This window comes from Peromyscus eremicus, chromosome X (genome assembly GCF_949786415.1).
Source record: "Peromyscus eremicus chromosome X, PerEre_H2_v1, whole genome shotgun sequence".
Classification (NCBI taxonomy): Eukaryota; Metazoa; Chordata; class Mammalia; order Rodentia; family Cricetidae; genus Peromyscus; species Peromyscus eremicus.
Genome location: NC_081439.1, coordinates 39,961,233 through 39,985,941, shown reverse-complemented (window position 1 = coordinate 39,985,941; position 24,709 = coordinate 39,961,233). Strand labels below are relative to the sequence as shown.

Sequence of the window (24,709 nt, the reverse complement as noted above, 5' to 3'; positions counted from 1 at the left end):
TTCCAGATTCCTCTTCTTGTAAATCTGTTTCTTCCTCAGCAGCAGCCGTTTCCAAAGGCCCTGCCCTGGCTCCAACCTTTACTCCTCCTGCCACTCATTCTCCGACTGCTAAAGGCCCCAACCCCAGTCATTCAAACCCGTCAACTATTCTCCCTTTGCAAGATGGTGTGGATGGAATGATTAAGGTCCATATTCCATTCTCTCTAGCAGAACTCTCTCAGATAGAAACTAAGCTGGGTTCTTCTTATTCTGCTTCCTTTATTAAACAGTTTCAATATATAACTCAATCTTATAGTCTCACCTTTCATGATATATACATGATACTTTGTAATAACTTACTTCCTGAGGAGCACAGGCTGGTATGGGAGCAGGCTAGGACTCATGCAGATGAGGTTCACCAGACTAACCCTTCACACCTTCCAGGGGCTGAGGCAGTTCCTGACCAAGAACCACACTGGGACTATAACACCCAGGGTGTCTCTCTAGTCAGAGATAGATTTATTACCTGTCTCCTGACAGGTCTCCATAAAGCTGCCCTAAAACCAGTAAACTATGAAAAACTAAAAATGATAATTCAAGAGAAGGACAAAAATCTGTCCCACCTCCTAGAGCAGCTCACCAAGGCTCTACTTCAGTTCACTAGCTTAGATCCAGAGAGCCCTGAGGGCAGGCAACTCCTAATGACCCACTTTGTCTCACAGAGCTTCCCTGACATTAGGGATAAACCTAAATGTTTGGAGAACGGCCCTCTGACCCCACAGGCAGATGTGTTAGCAATAGCATTTAAGGTGTACCATGGGAGAGATGAGAAGGCCCAAAAAAGGAACTGCCAGATACTGGCAAACACTATCTGACCAACTCCCCAAAAGCCATTTGGTCCCTGTTTCAAGTATGGGAAAGAAGGCCATAGGGCCCGGGCTTGCACCACCGCCCCACAAAGGGCACCAATAGGGCCTTGTCCAAAATGTTGCCAAAAGGGTCACTGGTAAACTAACTGTACTAATGTCCCAAGCGACATAGAAACGCCAGTCGAAGACCACCCTCTGGCTGACTTTCTAGGCTTGGCCTACAGCGACAATTGATGCTTCCCAGTTTCCACCCCGGCCACTCCCATCTCACACAGGGAACCTAGGGTAGTGATAAAAGTAAATGGGCGCCCCATCTCATTCCTTTTGGACAACAGAGGTACCAACTCTGTCCTGAGAGAGTTTTGGGGGCCCACCTCTCCTTCTCATCTCCCTATTGTCAGGGTTGGGGGACAACCTTATCTACCTAATCAGACACCACCACTTAATTGCATTTTCAGAAGCATCCTTCTCACACATACATTCTTAGGGGTGGCAAGCTGCCCTGTAACTTTAATGGGAAGGGACCTTCTAGCTAAGGTAGGAGCATCCGTTTCTTTCACTCCCCACATTCACCTCACCCCAGATGCACCAGCAGCTCCTTTCTTCCCCTAGCCACTCACTCTACTGACTCTAACAGTTCTTTTTCCTTGCCAGCCTGTAAGGTAGACCCAAAAGTCTGGGACACTCAGAACCCTTCTATTGATAGGCACCATCAGCCTGTTACTATCCAGTTACAAGATCCTACCAGATATATCACCCAAGCTCAGCACCCTCTCTCACTCCAGAGCCTAAGAGGCCTTAGGCCTATCATTTCTGACTTTATCAGGAAAAAGCTGCTCTGCCCAACCTCTTCACCTTTTAACACTCCCATACTTGCAGTTGAAAAGTCTAATGGAACCTACCGCCTGGTTCAAGACCTCTGGCTCATTAACTCTGCAGTGGTCCCTCTCCATCCTGGAGTGCCTAACCCTTATACTCTCCTGTCCACTATCACTTCAGGAACCTCTCACTTCTCAGTTCTAGATCTCAAAGACGCCTTCTTTTCTATTCCTCTCAGTCCTCAGTCTCAAAATATATTTGCTTTCACCTGGATTGACCCTGACACTCATCTGTCCACACAGCTGACCTGGACTGTTCTGCCACAGGGACTCAGGGACAGTCCACACCTATTTGGTCATGCTCTGGCCTCTGATCTGCTTTCTCTGTCTCTCCCTGGCTCTAAATTAATACAGTATGTAGATGATTTTTTACTCTGTAGCCCGTCCTTACAGGTTAGCCAAACTAACACCTCTGCTCTCCTAAATTTCTTATCCAGCCAAGGTTACATGGTATCTCCTTCTAAAGTTCAGCTGTCCACTCCCCAGTTCACCTATTTGGTTCTAACTATTACTCCAACCCACTAGGCTATTACTGTAGACAGAAAGTGTCTAATCCAGTTTCTTACAGTCCCTTCTACTAAACAGGAGATTCTGTCTTTCCTAGGAAGAGCTGGGTTCCATCTTTTTCTCTCCTTGCCCACCCCTTATAGGAGGCAGCTCAGGGCTCGCCACATGAGCCCCTCCTCTATCCTGTCACTAAACCTTTCCAGAAGCTCCAACAGCTCTTCTCCAGGCCCCAGCACTTCATCCCCCAGACTTAACCCATCCCTTCTCCCTCTACGTAGCAGAGAAGGAGGGATTTGCCCTGGGAACTCAAGGGCATCAGCTGGGACATTTCTTTGCACCTGTAGCATATCTGTCAAAGAAGTTAGACCTTACCAGTCAGGGATGGGCACCTTGCCTCCGTGCCTTAGCAGCTGCAGAGCTCCTTATTCGGGAATCAAAAAAGCTAAGCTGTGGGTCACCTACTACTGTCTTCTCTCACCATAACCTCTCCCACCTCTTAGCTTATAAAGGCTTACAAACTTCACCTCCTTCCCAGGTTCTTTCTCTCCAGGTGGCATTACTAGAGGATGACACACTTACTTTCCAGACCTGACCACCTCTTAATATTTCAAGCCTCCTCCCTCAATCTCATGTTGACTATTCTCCTTCTCATTCCTGCACTGAAACTTTAGAAGAACTGTTACCTCACCCTTCACACATACAGGAGGGCACATTGCCTCAAGCTACTTATACCTGGTACACAGATGGCAGCTCCTTTTTATATGAAGGAACCCATAAAGCAGGTTATGCCATAGTGTCAGATACTGAGATAGTAGAGGCACAGGCATCACCCATACACATCACTAACCAACAGGCTGTGCTGATAGCTCTCACTTGTGCCTTCCAATTGGCACAGGGACAATCTCTAAATGTTTACACAGACTCCAAATATGCTTTTCATATCCTCCTGTCCCATGCTGCTATATGGAGGGAGTGTGGCCTCCTCACAGCAAAAGGGGTGATACATATCTAACTCAGGCCAAATAATGGCCATGCTGGAGGCTTCCCACCTCCCCAAGGCTATAGGAATTGTCCACTGCTGGTCTCATCAGACCAATAGCTCTATCATCTCTAAGGGAAACAACCAGAGTTACCAGGCAGCCAGGGCAGCGGCCCTCCGGGGCCAAGTCTCACTCCACCCACCACAGGGAATCCATACAGTGCAGCTCACACCCTCACAGGGAACTCCTGACACTAGACAAATTCTGTCCTATCTACACCAGCTTTTTCATCCTAATAATCTTGCTCTGTCTCAATTCATAAAAGCTCACCTGCAGCCCACCTCTGAGGACTTACAGTTCTTAAGAACTATTACTGCCTCTTGTGAGATTTGCCAAAAAACAGTTCCCAATACCAAGTACAGGAGTCAGCCTTTTCCCACTTACCAGGCATGAGGTTCCCTTCCAGGAACTGACTGGCAGCTCGATTTTACCCATATGGCCACCATCAGGAAAGTTAAATATCTCCTCGTGATGGTGGACTCATTTTCAAATTGGGTGGAAGCATATCCGGTTTCTAATAAGCGGGCTCAGACCGTTGCAGACCTCCTTCTCCGAGAAATTATTCCTTGGTTTGGGGTTCTTGCTTCTCTTCAGTCTGACAATGGCCCAGAGTTCACCTTTCAGATTTCCCAGACACTAGCTAGGGCTCTTAACATTCCTTGGCATTTTCATATCCCATACCATCCTCAATCCTCAGGAAAGGTGAAGCGTACCAACCGGTCTTTAAAAACTGTTCTTACTAACATGTCACAGGAACTTCACCTCGACTGGGTAAGATTATTGCCTCTGGCTCTTCTCAGGCTCAGGGCTCTTCCTAAAGAGCCTCTTTCAATCTCTCCATTTGAACTAATGTATGGAAGGCCAGTTCTAACACCAGGTCTTCTATCCAACCCTCCAACTGTTCCAGATAGCCTGTTAACTCCCCTGCTGTATCACCTAAGGTCTATCTTGTGGAGCTTCGCAGACTATTCCTACCTCAGCCTTGTGACAGTCCTTGCCCACCTTCAATCCATATCAGGGATCAGGTTCTTCTTTTCCCTCCAGTCCAGCACTCTTTTCCCCTAAGTGGCAGGGACCCTTCAAGGTAATTCTTGTGATTCCTACCAGCTGTTAAACTCGAGGGCTTTCCTCACTGGGTCCACCTGTCTCATCTAAATCCTTTTATCTCACCTCCATCCCAGAAAAATCTCTCTCCATATATAGTGAAACAAACAGGGCCTTGTTCTCTTAAGCTCCAGAGGCCATCAGAATCCACTGCCTTGTCACCAATTCCAGAGAAATAAGGTATCATCCCTTCCTTTCCCAACTAGGGCCACACAGAGCTGGAGGCAAAAGGACCATCAGAAATATCCAGGCAGTAAGAAAAAATATAATGCAACAGTCTATCATTGTTGAATACTCAAACAACTGATCACTTGTGCTTCCTAAACACTAAACTAATGAAAGGAACAGGTGCCTTAAATAAACTACCTCTAATAAAGCTTGTCTCAGGTAAAAAATTAAGCAGAGTACTAAAACACCATAATAATCATTAATTGTCTCACAGCCACCTTTTTAATATGTCTCTATCTGGGCAGGCTGGATCTACCTCAGATAAATGTCAACTCCAAAAGGTAAAATAATAATGATTCTTTTATCTCTAAGCCTTTTCTATATCACCAGTATCTTGTCAGACAAAAGGTTCCCAGCCACACCACGAAATGGACAGCTGCAGAACAAGGGATGACAGAACTTCATCCCAGGACTTCCACCATCATCCCAGTACAGAAGCTACCCTCCCCATTTCCCCAAGAGCCAACCGACATCCACCATTCGGCCAGAAGCAGACTTTGAGAGAAAAGACACCCCATACCCACTCATTCGCCATTTTTTTCTTTTTTCTTTTCTTTTTTTAAAAAACAAGAGTCCGGGATGATATGTATTCACAACATGCTCCCACTCTTGGGCATGGTTGCACATGTCTGGTGGGACCTAGTCACTTCTGCCTAGTCATTTCCGGGTCAAAACAATTTACATGACCAGGACCCTGTGGCTTTGCGTGGTTGCATAAAGCATGCAGCACAACCATGTGATCTACGCGCATGCGTGGAATAGCCACATGGGCCTGTGTGCGCAGGTGCAGCCAGGCCTTTATAAGCCGGCACCATGATTCCCAGCCCCATCTTTATTCACGTGTCTATCCACAGGCCTGTGCACCTCTGTCTCTTTACTTTATCTTAATAAAATTCTTGTAGCCGGGCGGTGGTGGCGCACGCCTTTAATCCCAGCACTCGGGAGGCAGAGCCAGGCGAATCTCTGTGAGTTCAAGGCCAGACTGGTCTACAAAGCGAGTGCCAGGAAAGGCACAAAGCTACACAGAGAAACCCTGTCTCGAAAAACCAAAAAAAAAATAAATAAATAAAAAAATAAAATAAAATTCTTGTTAGTGGATTCTGTTATGTTTTGTGATATTTACTTGCAGGGTAAGAGCACCGCAAATAACCAACAGTTGAAGACTAGATAGTTATAATTTTCCTTAGTTATGATAAAAGATAAGTTAGATATAAAACCTTAGACTCACAAATATAGGATAGATATCTTCTTTAATTTTGCCAAATACAAATAGACTAGATATTATAAATAGACTAGATAATGAATGTAGCTGTAATTCTTGCTTGATAATTGTTTTGTTATATGTAATTTTACAGAGTGAAAGTTAAAAACTTCCTTTTTTTTGATTTTTCTTCTTTCAGTTGTTTTTATTTTATTTTATTTTTCTTTATTAAGAAAATTTCGCCGGGCGGTGGTGGCACATGCCTTTAATTCCAGCACTCAGGAGGCAGAGCCAGGCAGATCTCTGTGAGTTTGAGGCCAGCCTGGGCTACCAAGTAGTTCCAGGAAAGGCGCAAAGCTACACAGAGAAACCCTGTCTCGAAAAACCAAAAAAAAAAAAAAAATTTCTACTCACTCCTCATGCTATCCACAGACCCCCATCCTCCTTCCTCCCACCCCCCAGCCCTCTTTCACAAGCCACCCCGCATCCCCACCTCCCCCAAATCGAGGTCTCCCATGGGGAGTCAGCAGAGCCCAGCTCCCTGAGCCTAGGCAGGTCCAAGCCCCTTCCCACTGCACCAAGGCTATGCAAGGTGTCACACCATAGGCACCAGATTCCGGGAAGCCTGCTCATGCACCAGGAACAGATCCCTATCCCCCTGCCTGGGTGCCCCCCAAAAGTTTGAGCCAAACAACCATCTTCCATGTCCAGAGGGCCTAGTCCAGTCCCATGGGGGCTACACAGCCACCAGTCCACAATTCATGGGTAAAACCTTCCTTTTGGAAAAAAAAGAAAAGAAAAGGGAAAGTGCTGTGGATATTGCTCTGTATGAATAAAATGCTGATTGGTGAGTAGCCAGGCAGGAAGTATAGGTGGGACAAGCAGAGAAGAGAATTCTGGGAATAGGAAGACTGAGTCAGGAGACACTGCCAGCCACTGCCATGAGTACCAACATGTCAGATACTGGTAAGCCACCAGCCATATAGCAAGGTATAGATTTATAGAAATGGGTTAATTTAAGATGAAAGAATTAGATAGCTAGAAGCCTGAGCCATTAGGCCAAACAGTTTAAATAATATAAGCATCTGTGTGTTTATTTTATAAGTGGGCTGTGGGACTGCCAGGGCTTGGCAGGAGCTGGAGAGAAACTCTCCAGCTACAGAGTAGTATGCTTTTCACCTCATCCTGTCCTACAGATAAGGTTTGGCTGGAGCTAGTTTCTATCTTTCACAATCCATGTTGTCTTAACTGAATCTGAATTATGAAGGAGGATAAGAGAAATTAGTATTGCCATCCACCACAGTCTGTCCTTCAGGGGAGTCTTGTAGGGAGCTAATGTTTGTCTCTGAGAATCAATGTCATCTTAACTTGATCTGTACTGAAAATGTGGAGAGGAGTGAACTAGTGTGCTCCAACACTCAGTCTGTTCACAGGAGGATTGGTGGGAGCTAGTGTCTCTCAGGATTATTTTTTTCCTGATATGATCTAATGCAAGAGTTTAAGAATGAATTACTGTGCTCACCACCTAAGAATGTCTTATGGAGAAGCCTTGCAATGAACTGTTATCTGTCTCCCCATAACTTGACCTGCTGTAGAAAGATTATAAGAGTGACATAATGTGCTTTCCACCTCAATCTGTAACACAGAGAAATAACAGGCGGTAAGTAGTGTCTGTTTCAGATTTTATGTCATCCTTGTTGTGATCTATACTTTGGAGGAGATAAGTCATAACCAAATATATTCTCCAATTAAGTCTGTCCTACTGAGTACTCTTGAAGGTAATTTCTCACAGCCAGGATTCCTGTTGTCCTAACTTTGGTCTGTCCTATACATAAGACTATGGGTCAACTAGTGTTCAGTCCACCATCTCTTTTACACTGATGACTATTGAACGGTCCTACTGCCTTTCTCTCAGAAAACATGTTATCCTAAGCTTGCTCTGTCCTGCTGAAAAGGCTAGGGGTAAAATAGTATACACTTTACCTCATTCTGTCCTACTGAAAGTGCTTGGAGAAAGCAATTCTGTCTCTCAGAATGTATTGTGTCCTCAACCGTATTTGTCTTATGGTTAAAGATAGGAGTGATGTCGTATGCTCTACACCTCAATCTTTCCTATGGGGCAGGATTGGAAGGAGCTAATGTTCATGTCTCAATCCTTATCATGTAAATTTTGATCTGGCCTACAGGAGAGGTCAGGAATGAACTAGTGTGCTCTCCACCTCTATCTGTTCAACACAGATGGCTTGGAAAGAGCTGGTTTATTTTAAAATCCATGTCTTTCAAATCTTGCTTTGTTTTATGGAGGAAGCTAGGAGTGAACTTAGTCTATACCTAAGTCTCCCCTCTGGAGGAGGTCTTGGGGAGTTATGTGTGTCTTTCAGAATCCCTGTTGTCCAATCCTTAGTATGTCCTACTGATGAGTTAGAAATGAAGTAGTATGCTTGCTACCTTAACCTATCCTACAGAGAGGGCTTGGATGGAGGTAGTACCTGTCTCCCAAAATCCTTGTCATCCTGGCTTTGATAAGTCCCACTGAGGAAGACAGGAATGAATAACTGTCAAATTTAGTCTGTCTTACAAAGGGGAATTTGAGGGGGCTAGTATCTATTTCTCAGGATCCATTTCATTCTAACTTGATCTTTACTCTGGGAGAGGTTAACACTGAAGTATTGTGTTCTCCATCTCAGTATAATCTGTAGAGGAGGCTTGGAGGGAGCTGGTGTCATTTCCTCATTATCCCCATTTTCATGAAACAATCTATTCCATGGAAGAGGTTAGGAAAGGACCACTGTGTTCTCTAACTCAGTCTGTTCTACTAAGGATGCATGGAGGGAGCTTGTCTCTTTCTCAGAATTCAGGTTGTCCTAACATTGATCTGTCCTATGAATAAGGATAAAAGTGAACTAACATATTCTCCACTTCAGTGTGTCCTACAGAGTAGGAATATACGGAGCTAATGTCTGTTTCTCAGAATCTATGTCATGTGAACATTGATCTATACTACAGAGGATTAGAAGTAAACTAGTGTACTCTAAACTACTTCAGTCTATCCTATATTGGGGGCTTGGAGGGAGCTAGTGACAATCTCTGAGAATCCATGTGATCCTAACATTGGTTTATTCTATTAAGGTAGATAGATACAAAGGAAGATTATAGGGAGCTACTCTCTCTCTCTCTCTCTCTCTCTCTCTCTCTCTCTCTCTCTCTCTCTCTCTCTCTCTCTTTCTCTCTCAGAACACATGCTGTCCTAACTGGATTTATCCTACTGAGGACTTTAGGAAGGAACCAATGTGTATTCTACTTCAGTCTGTCCTATAGAAAAAGCTTGAAGGGAGCCAGTTTTTTTTTTCTCACAAAATCCATAATGCCTTAATTTTCATCTGTCCTAGAGATCAATTCAGAAGAATCCATGTCCCCCTCAAGTGATGAGTCCTGTTGTAACGGATAAGAGTGTCCTAGTGTGTTTTACACAATAGTCCCTTCTAGAGAGAAGGCAGGGTAGTAGCTAGTATCTGTTTCTTGGAATCTACATTTTGATAACCAGACTGTCCTACTGCAGAGGAGAGGAATGAACTAAAAGTACATTACACTTTAGTATGTCCCAAAGAGGAGACTTGGAGAAAACTAGTGCCTGTGTCTCAGAATGCAAGTCATATAATGATTGATCTAAACTACAGAGGTGCTTAGGCCTGACCTAGTATACTCTGTTAGGTCATACAAACAGAGATGTTTTGGCCTGACCTAGTATGGTATTAGGTCACACAAACAGAGGTGCTTAGGCCTGACCTAGTATGCCATTTATGACACTATGTCCTAAAGGAGAGGCATAAGGGAGATAGTTGCTGTCTCACAGAATCCATATAGTCCTATATTTGATCTGTTCTATGAAAAATGTCAGGAGTGAATTCTGTGTTCTCCATCTATGCCTGCCTCAAAGTTGAGACTTGGATGAAGGTGGTGTCTGTATCTCAACATCTCAGCTCTATTACTCTTGGTCTCTTTCATGGAGCAGGCTAAGAGTGAACTGCTGTGCTCCCCATTTCACTCTGACTTATGGAAAGTGAATGGAGAGAGCTAATGTCAGTCAGTCTCTGATAAGCCATGGTATCCTAACTTGATCTGTACTGCAAAGGAGGATAGGCATGAACGAATGTGCTCTCAGACTCTGTCTTACTAAGGAGGATTGAGGAGAGCTTGTGTCTGTCCCCCAGAATCCATGTTGTGCTATTCTGACTGATCAACTGAGGAGGATAGGAATGACCTTGTATGCCCTTCACCTCAATATAGTCCTATAAAAACTCTTGGAGTGACTCTCAAAATCCATGTCATCTTAACTTGATCTATCCTATGAAGGAATTTATGAGGGAGTGTTGTGTTCTGAAACTTAGTCTACCTTCTAAGGAGGAGGCTCAGAAAGAGCTTAGGTCTACTTTTCAGAATCCATGTGACATTAATCTTGATCTATTCTATGGTTAACTTTCAAATTGAATGAACATGCTCTTCATCTATGTGTGCCATGGTGGGGGCTTGGAGGTAGCTAATGCCTGTTTCTAAAAATCCATCTATTCAGAACTTGGTCTGTACTATACTAGAGGATAGGAGTTAATTAATGTGCTCTCAACCATAGTCTGTCCTACTCAGGAGGCATGGTATGAGCCAGCATCTTTATCCAGATTTCATATTGTACTAACTGTGATTTGTCCTACGGAAGACCCAGGATGGACTAGTGTGCTCTTCAACTAAGTATTTTTATGGAGGGTTTTCTGCTGGAGATAAAGTCTGTCTATCTATGTATGTTGTGGGAACAATGATCTATCCTAAGGAGGAGGTTAGGAGTGAGCTAGTGAGCTCTCTACCTCAGTTGGTCCTACAGAGGATCCTTGGAGAAATCTTGACTATCTCTCAGAATCCATGTCTGCCAAACTTTGATTGGTTCTATGGATGAAGTTATGAATGAACTAGATTGATTTTTACCTCAGTCTGTATAACAGAGGAAGCTTGGAGTGGGGGGAGCTATGTCTATCACTCAAAAATAATGTTATCTTAACTTGATCTCTATTATGAAGGAAAAAATGTGTGAATTATTGTGCTATCAAACTTCGTCTGTCCTTCAAAGGAGGGATAGAAGGAGCTAATGTCCATCTCTCAATATCCATATTTTCCTTACTTGATACGCCCTACAGAAGAGGTTAGAAGTCAATTAATTTGCTCTCCACTTCAATCTGTCCTACAGTCCATTTGCAAGTGAATTAGTATGTTTTCCATATCAGTCCATTGCACTAAGGAGACAATGTTGGAGGGATCTTGTTTCTGTGTCTCAGAGTCTATGTTGTTTTAACCTAGGACAGCCATAAAGATAAGAATAGAAGTGAACTAGTGCGCTCTCCAACTCAGTCATTCTTACAGAGGAGACTTGGTGGAAGTTCGTATGTGTCTCTCAGAATCCATATAGTTATAACCTGTATCTGTCCTATGAGTCAGTACAGTAATGATATAGCATGATCTATACCTCAGTCTACTGTATGGAATAGAACAATGGAGCTTGCTTCTGTCTTTCAGAATAGATGTTGTCCTAACCTTTATTTACCTTATGGAAGAAGTTTGGAGTAAATTAGTATGCTCTATACTTCAGTTTGTCCTACCAAGGAAGTTTGGGGGAATAGCATCTATTTCTTAGAATCTATGTTGTCTCAACCTTGACTTGTCATATGGAAAAGGATAGGAGTGATGTAGGGGGCCTTTTCCTCAGTCTGTCCTATATAGGAGGATTGGTGGGAGCTAGTGTCTGATTCAAATAATATATATTGTCCTAATATTGATTTGCACTCCTTATAAAGTTAGGAGTTAGCGAGTGTTCACTTTACATCAGTCTGTCCTAGTAAAGATAATTGAAGAAAGCTAGTGTCTATCTCCCAGAGTCCATTTACTCCAACTTCAACTGACCAAGTAAATAAGATAGGAGCAAACTACTGTGCTATCCACATAAGTATGTTTTACAAAGTAGGGTGGGAGGGACTTGATGTCTCTCTATTATCCATGTAGTCCTAACTTGATCTGACCTACAGAGAAAATTAGAAATGAATTAGTGTGATCTGTACCTCCATATGTCCAAAGAAAGAGCCTGAAGGGAGCTGGTGTTGGCCTCTCAGAATCTATATCTAACTATGTATAAATTTAGGAGTCAACTAGTATGCTTACCACATCAGAATGTCCAACAGAATAGACTTGTAAGGACTAGGGTCATCCTCTCAAATCCATGTTGTTCTAATCTTCATATGTTGTATGGGTAACTCAAGGAGAGAACTGGCATGTTCTCCACATCAACGTGACATATGGAGGAGATTTGAAAGTAGCTAGTGTCTGTCTATCAAAATTCATATTATTGTAACATTATTAGCACAATAAAAAGGGATGGGGTGAACAAATATGCTCACAGAGGAGGCTTGGAAAGAACTACTGTTTGCTCTCAATGTGCTTCTTATCCTAACATTTATTTGTCTTAAGGATGACTCGAGCTGGAACAGGGATGGAGTGGGAGAGCAATGAAAGAGATATCATGATAGAGGGACACATCAAGGGGATAGGGAGAAACCCAGTACTAGGGAAGTTCCCAGAAATCTACAAGGATAAACCCAGCTTAGACTACTAGCAATAGTGGAGAGGGTGCCTGAACTGGCTTACCCCAGTAGTCAGATTGGTGAATACCCTGTCATCATAGAGCCTTTCTCCAGTAACTGATGGAAACAGATGCAGAAATCCACAGCCAAGCACCAGCCTGAGCTCCAGAAGTCCAGTCGAAGAGAGAGAAGAGGGATTCTATGAGCAAGTGCATCAATATCATGATGGGGAAATCTACAGAGACAACTAAATGAAACTAGTTGGAACTCATGAAATTTAGATCAATAGCTGTGGAGGCTGCATAGAACTGGACTAGTCCCTCTGCATGGTGAGAGAGTTGCATAGCTTGATCTGCTTAAGGGGCCCTCTGCTGTAGGATCAAAATCCATCCTCAGTGCATGTGCAGCCTTTTTGGAGCCCACTACCTATGATTGGACACCTTGCACAGCCTTGATGTGGGGGAGGGGCTTGGACCTGCCTCTACTGAATGTACCAGGCTCTGCTGACTCCCCATGAGAGGCCTTACCTTCTTGTAGGAGGGAATGGGGGGTGGATTGGGTGGTGAGGCTGGAAGGGCAGGAGGAGGGAAGAGGGGGATCTTTGATTGGTATGCAAAATGAATTAAAAATGTTCTTAATAAAAAAATGAGCCAGGAAAAAAAGAGAGTGAACTCAGCACTCTCCAATAGTCTGTGCTGAGGTGGAAACATGGAGAGACTTAGTTTAGTGTCTGTCTTTCAAAATCAATGTAGTGCTAACCTTGATTTGTCCTATGGAAATTAGGAGTGAACTAATGTGCTTTCCATGTTAGTCTGTCCTACTGAGTCATCTTGGAAAAAGTTAGTTTCACTCAGAATGTTGGTTGTTATATATTTGAACTGTCCTATAAATAAGGTTATGTTTAGTCCCCCTCAGTTTGTCCTCCCAAGAGTCTTGGATGGACCTAGTGTCTGTCTCTTAGAATCCATGATTTCCTAACCTTAATCTGTGTTGCTGAAGAGGATAGGAATGAGCTCCTATGCTTGCTACCTATTTCTGTCCTACAGAGGAGGCATGGGGGAAGCTTGTGTCTGTCTCTCAGAATCTATGTTGTGCTAAGCTTGACCTGTCCTCTGGAGGATGCTTCAAGGGAACTAATGTGCTCTTCACCTTAGTGTGTCCTATGGAGGAACCTGGTAGGAGCTAGTAGTCTGTCTCTCAGAGTCCATGTTTTCTTAACATGGATCTTTCTTACAGATAAAAATAAAAGTGACCTAGTATGCTCTATTCCCATTCGCTCCTGTGGAAAGAGCTGGAGGGAGCTAGTTCCTGTCTCTCAATATCCATATATTTCTTACATGGTCTGTCCAATAGAGGAGGTTAGGAGTGAACTAGTATGATCGCCATCAGTCTATCCTACTGGAGAGGTTTAGATGCAGTTAGTGCCTATGTCTCAAAATTCTGCTTGTTCTAACTTTAATCTGTCCTACAGATAAGGGTTTGAGTGAAGTAATGTTCACACCCCACCCTATCTTATTGAAGATTCTTAGAGGGTGTTTCAATCTATCTCTCACAATCCATGTTGGCCTAAGCTTTTTCTGCCCCAGTGAAAAGGACAGAAGTGAACTTGTGTAGTCTCCTCATTACTCTGTGCTATGGAGGTCTGGAGGGATCTAGTGACTTACTCTCACAATCTATTTTGTGCTAACCTTGATCTTTCCAATGGGTACGTTTAGGACTGAACTAGTGTGCACTCTACATCATTCTATCCTATTGAAGTGGCTTGGAGGGAGCTAGTGTCTGTCTGTCTGAATCCATTTTTTCCCTGTACTGATCTCTCCAATGCAAGTGGTCAAGAGTGAACTACTGTGCTCTCTACCTAAGTATGCCTGATGCACTTGGCTTCAGGGAGCTGTGTCTGTCTCTTAGTATCTGTGTTGTCCTAACTTGATCTGTCCTTCAAAGGATTACAGGAGTGACCTCGTGTGCTTTCCATTTCAATCTGTCCTACTAATAAGGGGTGGATGAAGGTCATGATTCCTTCACAGAACTCTGGTCATAATCATTATGTCCTATAAAAGAGATTAGATTGGTATAGTGTGTTCTCCACATCAATGCTTAATATGGAGGAGGAACAGAAGTCAGGTAGTGTCTATCTCAGAATTTATGTAATTGTAGCATTGATCTATTGTACATAGGAGCTTAGGAATGAATTGTGATTTTTAATTAAGTCTGTCCTAGTAATGCATGTTGGAGGGAAGAACATTCTCTCATTCAGAATACCTGTTATCCTAACTTTGATCTGTCCTACCTATAAGGTTATGAGTGAACTAGTGTTCAGTTGCCCTCTGTCTGTCCTATTTAAAAGTCTTAGAGGGACCTAGTGTCTATCTCTCAGAACACATGTTGCCCTAACCTCATTCTGTCCTACTGAAGAAGATAGGGGTGAACTAGTATGGTCTCCACCTCATTGTGCCCTACAAAGGAGGATTTATGGTATCTAGAATCTATTTCTCAGAATCAATGTTATGCTAAACTTGACCTGCTCTCCAGAGGAGGTTTCATGTAAACTATTGTGTTCTCCCACCCAGTCTGTTCTATTGATAAGGCTTGGAGGAATCTAGTGTCTATCTCTTAGAATCCATATTGTCATAACCTAGATCATTCCTACAAATTAGGATATGAGTGACTTATATACCTCAGTATATCTTATGGAAGAGCTCAAGTGAGCTACTCTCTCTCCCTCCCTCTCTCTCTCTCTCTCTCTCTCTCTCTCTCTCTCTCTCTCTCTCTCTGAATCCATATCATCCTAAACTTGATTAGTCCATAGAAGAGGTAAAGAGTGAATTCTTGTGCTTTCTGCCAGTCTTTTCTACAGAGCAAGCATGGAGTGACCTAGTGTAAGTATCTCAGAATCCATGTTACACAAACCATGATCTGACCAATGGAGGCATTTAAAGGTAAAGTGGAGTGCTCTGCACTTCAGCCTGTCATACTGAGGAGACTTGGAGTCCGTTATTTTCTCTCTCTCAGAATTCAGGTTGTCCTAAACATGAATTGTCCCACTGATAAAGTTAGGAGTTAACTAGTGTGCACCCCACTTCAGTCTATGCTAGGAAAGAGTCTTAGAGGGAGATAGTGTCTATCCCTCAGAACCCATGTTGTCGTAACCTTGATCTGTGTAACTGAAATGGATGAGAGTGCACAGGCATACTCTTCTTTTCATTTCTTCCTATAGAACTGGCATGGTGAAAGCTAATGTCTGTCTTTCAGGATACATGCTATGCTAAGCTTTATCTGTCCTCTAAAGGAAATTAGGAGTGAATTAGTCTGCTCTTCACTTCAATTTTTCTTATGAAGAGAGGAAGCATGGAGAGAGCTAGTGTCATTCTCTCAGAATCCATGTCATATAATCTCTGATCTGTCCAATGGAGGATATTAGGAGTGAATTTCTGAGTTCTCCATTTCTGTCTATCACACTGAGGGATGAATCTTAGAGGGAATTAGTTTATCTCTCTCAGAATCCCAGGTTGCCCTAACTTTAGTCTGCCCCATGGATAAGGTTAGGAATGAACTAGTATGAACTATACCTCAATCTGTCTTCAAAGTCTTGAGTGATCTAGTGTCTGTCCTTTAGAATACATGTACAACTGAAGAAGTTATTAATGAACTAATGTACTTTCCATCTCAGTCCCTTCTACACAGTCTTTGGTGGGTGGTAGTGTCTTTTTCCAAGAATCATATCATGTTATTCTTAATCTGTCCTATGGAGAAGGTCATAGGTGAACTAGTATGCTCTCCAACAAACTGTCATTGTAGAAGGCTTGTGGGGAGCAATGCCTGGCTTTCAGAATCCATGTTGCCTTAATGTTGGTTTGTCCTATAGATAAGGACAGATTTGACTTATGAGGCTCAACACTTCAGTCTATCCTGTACAAAAGAGCTGGAGGGACTAGTGTCCGTCTCTTGTTATCCATGTTCAAATGCCTTCTGTACAACAGAAGAGTTTAGAAGTAAAGTAGTGTCTTCTACACAGGAGGCATATAGGGATCTAGTGTCTATCTCTAAGAATCTATGTTGTTCTTAGTTAATTTGTCCTACTGAGGATGTTATTAATGAAGTAGTGTGCTCTCTACACCAGCCTGCTCTACTGAGGAGGCTAGGGGCTATATAGTGTCTATCTCTCAGATCTAAATCATAGTAACCTTGATCTGTCCTACAGAGGAGGTCAGAAGTGAAGTAGTGTGCTTTACCTCAGCCTGTCTACCAGAGGGGAAATGGAGTGTTTATTTGTCCATTTATTAGAATCCTTGTTAATCTTACTCCATTCTCCAGGTAAGGTTACAAGTGAATTAGTATGTTTTCCACCACAGTCTGTCCTGCTCAGGGGGAATGGATTGAGAGAGTATGTTGGTCTCTCAGAATCCATCTCATGCAATCTGTGATCTGTCTTATAAGGGAGATTAGGAGTGAACTAGTATACTCTCCATTTCAGTTTGTCCTACTGGAGAGTATTGGGAAAGAGTTAGTTTCTTTCTCGTAGAATCAAAGTTGGCCTAAACTTGATCTGTTTTATGGATAAGTTAAGTACTTAAACTAATTTAAATAATTAAACTAAGCACTCATTAGTTTACACTTGACCTCAGGTTGTCCATGAAAAAGTCTCAAAGGAATCAAGTGTCTTGTCCCTCAGAATCCATGTTTTCCTAACATTTATCTGTCTGACTAAAGAAAATAGGAGTGAACTAAGGTGCTGCCCATTTTAGTCTGTCCTATAGAGGAATCTTGGTGGGAGCTAGTGTCTGTCTTTAAGAACCAGTGTTGTGATGAGCTTGATCTGTCCTATGGATGAGGTTATGCGTGAATAAGTGTGCTCTCTACCAAAGTCTGTCCTATCAAGAAGGCTTGGTGGGAGCTAGTTCCTGCCTTTCAAAATCCACGATTTCTTAACATTGATCTGTGTTACAGATAAGGATAGGACTGACCAACCTTTCTCTATACTACTGTGAAAAATCCCAGAGAGTGATAGTGTCTGTCTCTCAGATTCCAATTGTAATCTTGATCTGTCCTACAGAGGCAGTTAAAAGTGAGATAGTGTGCTCTCCACCTCAGTCTTTCCTACAAAGGAGGCTTGTAGGGAGCTGGTGTCTGTCAGACTCCATGTCATCATAATTTGATATATCCTGCTGAGGATGTTAAAAATGTACTAGTTTATTCTCAACCTCAGTCTGTCTTACAGAGGAGGCTTTGACAGAGCTAGTCTGTCTTTTAGAATACATTTCACTCTAATTCATTCTGCTTAACAGGGTAGAAGTGAAGTGATATGTTTTTCACTTTGGATTGTCCTATGGATACTTGGAGGAACTAGTGTCCTTCTCTCAAAAACCACATAGTTTTTGTGTGTTTGTTTGCTTTTTTGAGACAGAGTTTCTCTGTGTAGTTTTGGTGCCTGTCCTGGATCTCACTCTGTAGACCAGGCTGGCCTTGAACTCACAGAGATCTGCCTAGCTCTGCCTCCCAATTGCTGGGATTAAAGGTGTGCGCCACCACTGCCCAGCTAAAAAAACCACATAGTTTTAATCTTAATCTTTTTCATGGAGAAAGTTAAGAATGAACTATTGTAATATTCACATCAATATGTCCAAGAGAGAATGTTAGGAGGGGGCTAGTGTCTGTATCTCAGTATTCATATTGTCCTAAATTGCTCTGTCCTTTTGAGTTGAACAGAAATGAACTAGTTTACTTGCCAACAGCCTGTCCTACTAAGGATGCCTCTATAGACCTAGTGGCTCTCTAATAATATATGTTGTCCTAACCTCCATCTATCCTAAAGAAGAAGTTAGGAGTAAACTAGCATAATCTCCACATCAGTCAGTCCTATGAAAGGGGAATTGGAGGAGCTAGTGTCTGTCGCTCAGACTCCATGTCATTCTAACCTTAATCTCTTCTATGTAGGGATTTAGAAGTGAACTACTGTACTCTGCTTCAATTTGTTTTACTAAAGCATCTTGGAGAAATTTTCTCTTTATCAGCATCCAGCTTTTCCTAACCTTTGTATGTCCTACCAATATGGTTAGGATTATACTACTGTGTATTAGACCTCAGTGTGTCCTACAAAAGAGTCTTGGATGGAATTAGTGTTTGTTTCTCAATATCCATGTAGCGCTTACCTTGATCTGTTCTAAAGGGTGAGTTAGGAAAGAACTAGTGTGTTCCCCAACTCAGTATGTCTCAAGATGGAGATTTGAGCCCGGCAGTGGTGGTGCACGCCTTTAATCCCAGCACTCGGGAGGCAGAGGCAGGTGGATCTCTGTGAGTTCAAGGCCAGCCTGGTCTACAAAGTGAGTTCCAGGAAAGGTGCAAAGCTACACAGAGAAACCCTGTCTCGAAAAACCAAAAAAAAAAAAAAAAAAAAAAAAAAGATGGAGATTTGGAGGGAGCTAGTGTCCATTTCTCAGAATCCATGTTGTTCAAACCTCCTTGGTATTTCCCACACACAATGTTAGGGTAGAACTATTGTGTCCTCCACCTCAATCTATCCTATAAGGATACACAGAGACAGCTAGTGTCCGTCTCTCACAATGCTAATTGATCTGTACTAAAAAGCAGAACTAGTATGCACTCAAACTCAGGATATCATGCAAAAGAAGGTTGGAGGGAGCTAGTTTATGTTTTGTTGTCCTAACTTGTTTATCCTATGGAGTATGTTAGCAATGTTCTTCTCTGATTCCCATCTCAGATTGTATTACAGAGGAGACTTGGATGAAGCTAGTGTATTTCTGGATCCATGTCATTATAACCTTCACCTGTTCTGTGGAGGAGTTTAGGAATGAACTAGTGTGCTCTGCAACTCAATCTGTCCTACAAGGCAGCTTATATGGCTCTAGTGTCTGTCTCTCAGAATCTGTGCTTTCCTGACTTGATATGTTCTATGGAAGAGGTAATTAATGAATTGCTGTGCTTTTCACTTCACCATGTCCTATGGAAGAAGCTTGGAGGTAGCTATTGTTTTTCTCTCAGTATTCATGTTGCCTGAACCTTGTTCTGTAATAAGGAGTATAGTAGGAGTGAACTTGTGTGGTCTCCAGCTCAGTCTGTTCTTTAAAGAGGGACTGGAGAGAGCTAGTTTCTGTCTCAGATGCATTTATTTCTAACCTTGATCTGTCACAAGCACAAGTTATGTTCCAGTGTGTTCTCCACCTTAATGTATCCCACAATGAAGGCTTAGAGGGAGCTTGTTTCTGTCTTTCAGAATATCTGTTTTCAGCCATTTTCTCTGTCATAAGTAGGAGGACAGGGGGTGACCTAGTGTTCTCCCCACCTCATTCTTCTTAGAGGAGGTTTGGTGGGAGCTAATGTCTTTCTTTCAGAATCCAAATTGGTCTGTCCTGTGGAACATTGAATCCCTGTCATCTTAAACTTCATCTGTCCTGTGGAGGTGATTTAGAGCAAACTAGCATGTTTTCCATTTCAGTTTCTCCTACTGAAGAATTTCAGATGGAGATAGTTTCTCTCTCTTTCAAAGCCCAGGTTTTCCAAAGCTTGATATGCCCTACAGATAAGGAAAGGAATGAACTAAATGTGCACTCCAACTCATTCTCATGTACTAAAGCGGCTTGTAGTGAGCTTATGTCTGTGTCTCAGAATATATGTTGTCAGTCTTTCCTATTGAAGAGGTTATGAGTGAACTACTGTGTTCTCCAATTCAGTATGCCATAAGAAGGAGGCTTGGAGGGCGCTCCTGTCTGTCTTGGAATCCATTTTGTCCTATCTATCATATGTCCTATATATGAGGAGGATTAGAGTCAACTAGTATGTTCTCCACCACATTCTGACCTATAGATCATGATTAGATGGAGCCAGTGAGTATATCTCAGTATCCCTGTCCTCCTAATCTTAATCTGTTCTAGGAAAGAAGTTAGCAATTAACTAGAGTGTCTGTTCTACAGATGAGGCTTGGAGGGAGTTGGTATCTGTCTCTCATTCTAATATTTATTTGTCCTCTGTATGCATAGTTACACATAGTATAAATAGTTAGAGTGATGCAATGAGCATCCTACTTCAGTCTTTCTTCCCAAGGAGTCTTGAAAGAACCTAGTGTTTCTCTCTCAGAATCCACATCCATCGGTCCTACAGATAACTATGGGAGTGTCCTAGCATGTTCTATACCTCCACCTATCCCATGAAAAAGAGCTGGAGCAGTAGTTTTCAACCTTCCTAATGCTGTGACTCTTTTAATATAGTTTCTCATATTGTGGTATTCCCCAAACACAGAATTACTTTCATTGTTACTTCTTAATTGTAATTTTGCTATAGTTATGAATTGTAGTGTAAATATCTGAGTTTTCTAATTATCTTACGTGACCCCTATGAAAGGGTCATTTGACCCTCAAAAGGGGTCACAGCCCACATGTTGAGAACCATTGTGCTAGAAAAAAACTAGCATATGCTTCTCAGATTCCAAGCTGTTTTAACCATGATCTATTCTGCAGCATAGTTTCAAAGTGTTCTAGGTGAATAGAAATGAACTTGTGAAACTCTCAATCTCAGACTGTCTTACAAAGGAAGATTGCAGGATGTTAGTTTTTGTCTTCTGGAACCCATACTATCCTAATGTAATTGGGTACACAGAAGAAGTTACAAATGAACTACTGTACTATCTACCTCAGTGTGCCCTACAAAACATACTATAAGGGAGGTAGTTCCAGTCTTTCACTATCCATGTTGTCCAAACCTTGGCCTGTCCTAAGGAGAAGGTTAGAAACGAATTAGGGGGTCTCTCCAGCTCAGTTTGTCCTATGGAAGGAACTAGAATCTGACTCTCAGAATCCATATCTTTCCAACCTTAATCTGTCCTATAGAGGAGATTGGGTGTGATCGAATGTGCTTTCACACTCAACGTCTCCTATGAAAAAGGCTTGGAATGAGATAGTGTCTGTCTCATAGAACCCATGTTATGTTAACCTTAATCTGTCCTATGTTTAAGGATAGGTGTAAACTTGTTTTCCTGCACCTCAATCTGTCCTATAGAGGAAGCTTGAGGGAGCTCATATCTATGTCTCAGAACTCATGTCATCCTATCCTTGATCTATGGAGGAGGAAAGAGTGAACTGGTGTGTAAGATGCTGATATCTATCATCCTGAATCAAAAGTATACTAACCTTGATCTGTATCATAGATATGGTTATGAATGAATTAGTATGCTATTCACTCAGTCTGTCCTATATAGGAGGCTTGAAGGGAACTAGTATCTGTCAGGATCAATGTCATTCTAATTATATCAGCCCTATGGAGGAAGACAGGAATGAACTAGTGTGCTTTCCAACTCAGACTCTTCTACAGAAGAGGCTTGGAGGGAGCTAGTTTCTGCTTCTCAACCTGTATTTTGTCTTGCCCTTACCTGTCCTAAGAATAACTTTAAGAGTGAACTAGAGTGCTCTCTGTCAGCCTGTCCTAAGGACGAAGCTTGGCAAAACCTAGTATCTGTACTGAAATAAGGTTAGAAATGAAGTAATGTAGTCTTCATCTTAGTCTGTCCTACAAAGGCAACTTGATTGGAGCTAGTGGCTGTCTCTCAAGAATCATTTTGTGTGCTAAGCTTGACCTGTCCTATGAAGGAGGATACATGTGAAATAGTGTGCTTCTTATCTCAGTCTGTTCTATGAGGAGGTTGGAGGGTCCCACTCTCTCTCTCTCAGAATTCATGTTGTCCTAACTTTCATCTTTCCCTTGGATACATTCAGGAGTGAACTAGTGTTCTATCCCTCCCTGTCTGTTTTACAGAGAAGGCTTAATTACAGAGAGATTTAATGTCTGTCTCTCAGAACACATGATATCTTAAGCTTGATCTGTCCTACTGGGGAGGTGAGGAGTAAACAAATGTACTCTTCATCTCAGTATTTCTTACGAAGTATGCTAGTGTCTTTTTCTCAGATTCCATAGCATCCTAACTTGATCTGTCTTATGGTAGGGAGCAGGAGTGAAATAAGGTACTCTCCACGCCAGTCTGTCCTTTGGCAAAGGCTTAGTGGGAGCTTTTGTCTTTGAGATTCCTTGTCCCCCTAACCTTGACCTGTCCTCACATAGGAGTTATGAGTGATGTAGGGTGCTCTTCACCTCAAGTCTATTTTAAGAATTATGCTTGGAGGGAACTAGTTTCTCTCTCTCAGATCCTATTTTGTTCTACTCTTAATTTATTCTGTGTATCCTGTACTTCAGGAAAGGTGTCTGTTCTAGGAGCTTTAAGAAATAGTATGATGCTTATGTCAAAAATATAGGTTGGCAAAGTTGTCCTTTGGGCCAATGTCTATTTTCACCCCTCCAAAGTTTGCCCTATAAAACTGTCTCTCTTACTATTGTTGACTCTCATCCCATGACAGTGTTTTCCTTGACAAATGGCCTCTTTGAGCACTGCCCATTTACCATTGGCTGTACCTCAATTTATTCTATAATAAATTCTTACTGTCTTCTTACCTGAATCCTTTCAACAAAGATCATAAGTAACAGGGAGCTGAACTAGGCCAAAGGGAGACCTCAGCAACATAATAGATAACTTTTTCTTAAACCATGTCATGGGGTAGGAAAAGAAGGTGTCAGCCTGAAATTTTAATTGCAGTTTTAGAGGTGTTATAATTTAACATTCCTATCTGGTACATATTTCATGTCAGTTACCTTTTTTTTTCCTGTAAAAGTGGAACCTTCACTGTACTGGCCATTGTGTTTGAACATAAACCTTTTAATTTCCAAGGTCTCTGTTCTCTGCATCTTTGTTCTATATAGCTTAGTCTCTCAATTATTGAAATCAGGGCACTGAATGACATTCCTAAGAGTGCCAATGACAATCACCTTGGAACAGAAAGTCCAAACATGTTTTTTCTTTAGATAAACAATATTAACATCTGTCAAAGACAAAGAGGCAGATGATTCATGAAACAGCATTAAGCAACTGTGAGGAACCTCTTGAAAACTAAACATGTAATGTATAAAAAGATAGTTATTGATGGCTCATTCAATACCAAGGGAGAAAATACATAAATGCAGATACACTGTAGAAGAGAAAGAATGGGTCAGGGATAGGACAAGCTGGATGTTTCCTGTATTACTTACAAATACATTCAAAAATTATAAAAAGAAAATGTACAAATATGGTGTGTGAACATGCTTCTAGGAGAGAAGTCTCCCACTTGAAAAAACATTAAAGAGCCAACAAGGAGCACAAAACCTGATCTTCAATATTTTTGTTTATCTGCAAATGTGTACATGAAGAGCAAGATCAATATTTCTTCAGGCCCTTAATGTGAAGCATGTAGCTGCATTAATGAGCATAAACCTATGATGCAGAATCGATAGCCTGTCTCTTCTTACCTGACTGTATTGAAGCTGTGAATTTTTTTCTTTTGTTGTACTTAGGATAACCAGTCTGTTTATCTTGTTAAATGTGTCGATCAGGGCCAGTCAGGCTCCTTTCTACAGTCAGGTTTGCTGAATCACTCACCTAGAAACCCAGTCTGGATGAGGCTAATTGAGCCCAGCTGGACCATGACACCTGACAAAGATGCTTACTTTGAGTTTGCCCTTGAGTTCAGGCTTACTCCAAAGAAAATTTATATTTGGACCTTCTCCGGAAGCAAGAGTGGTATAGAAAAAATGGTAAGCTTGGTGAAAAAGAAAAGGTAACAAAGAAAAGATAAATGTAAGTGACAAAAGACCACCTGCATGGAGATTCTGGGAAGATGAAGTCCAGTGGCATTAATTTAAAAAAAAAAAAAGCAAAACAATTCATTTGACCCTATTTTAAATAGCCAATTAATAATAAGATCAAAGTAGTTTTTTTGGAGGAAATATTACATTATATCATATGTAGAATGATGCTGTACAGCTTGTATATATGAAAGTATTGTATGAGTATGCTATATTTTGTATATAAAAGTGGATGTATATGTTCTCCTTTCCCACATGGTTATAATTTTATTTGAGCTCTTTCAAATTAATATATTAAACTTTATTATCTAAGCAAAGTAAACAATTATTTAATCATTTTAAGAACTATAAGATGTCTAGACTATAGTAAAAACTGCTTAGTTCACTACGTGACACTGTTATTTAATGAAGGTCCACAGAACTGTTCCTTAATTCACAGAAATTACTTTGCTGCTATAGAGAAATTGTTTCTTTTGATCTCTTGAACACTGAGTTATAGAACTCACTAGTCCCCTCTTTTGCCATGATTACTAAGATGCTTAGTGTTTCTTTTAATCCTGACTAGAAAAAAAAAATCCTGGACATCATGATGTGTGTTATGTAAGCT

General features: G+C 41.8%; 1 protein-coding gene across 8 annotated transcripts in view; it reads right to left on the bottom strand.

Moving 5' to 3' along the window:
- Dmd (dystrophin) overlaps window positions 1-24,709 on the bottom strand; it is a 2,092,376-nt gene that overhangs the window by 1,673,697 nt on the left and 393,970 nt on the right. The gene's annotated exons all lie outside the window — the stretch shown is intronic.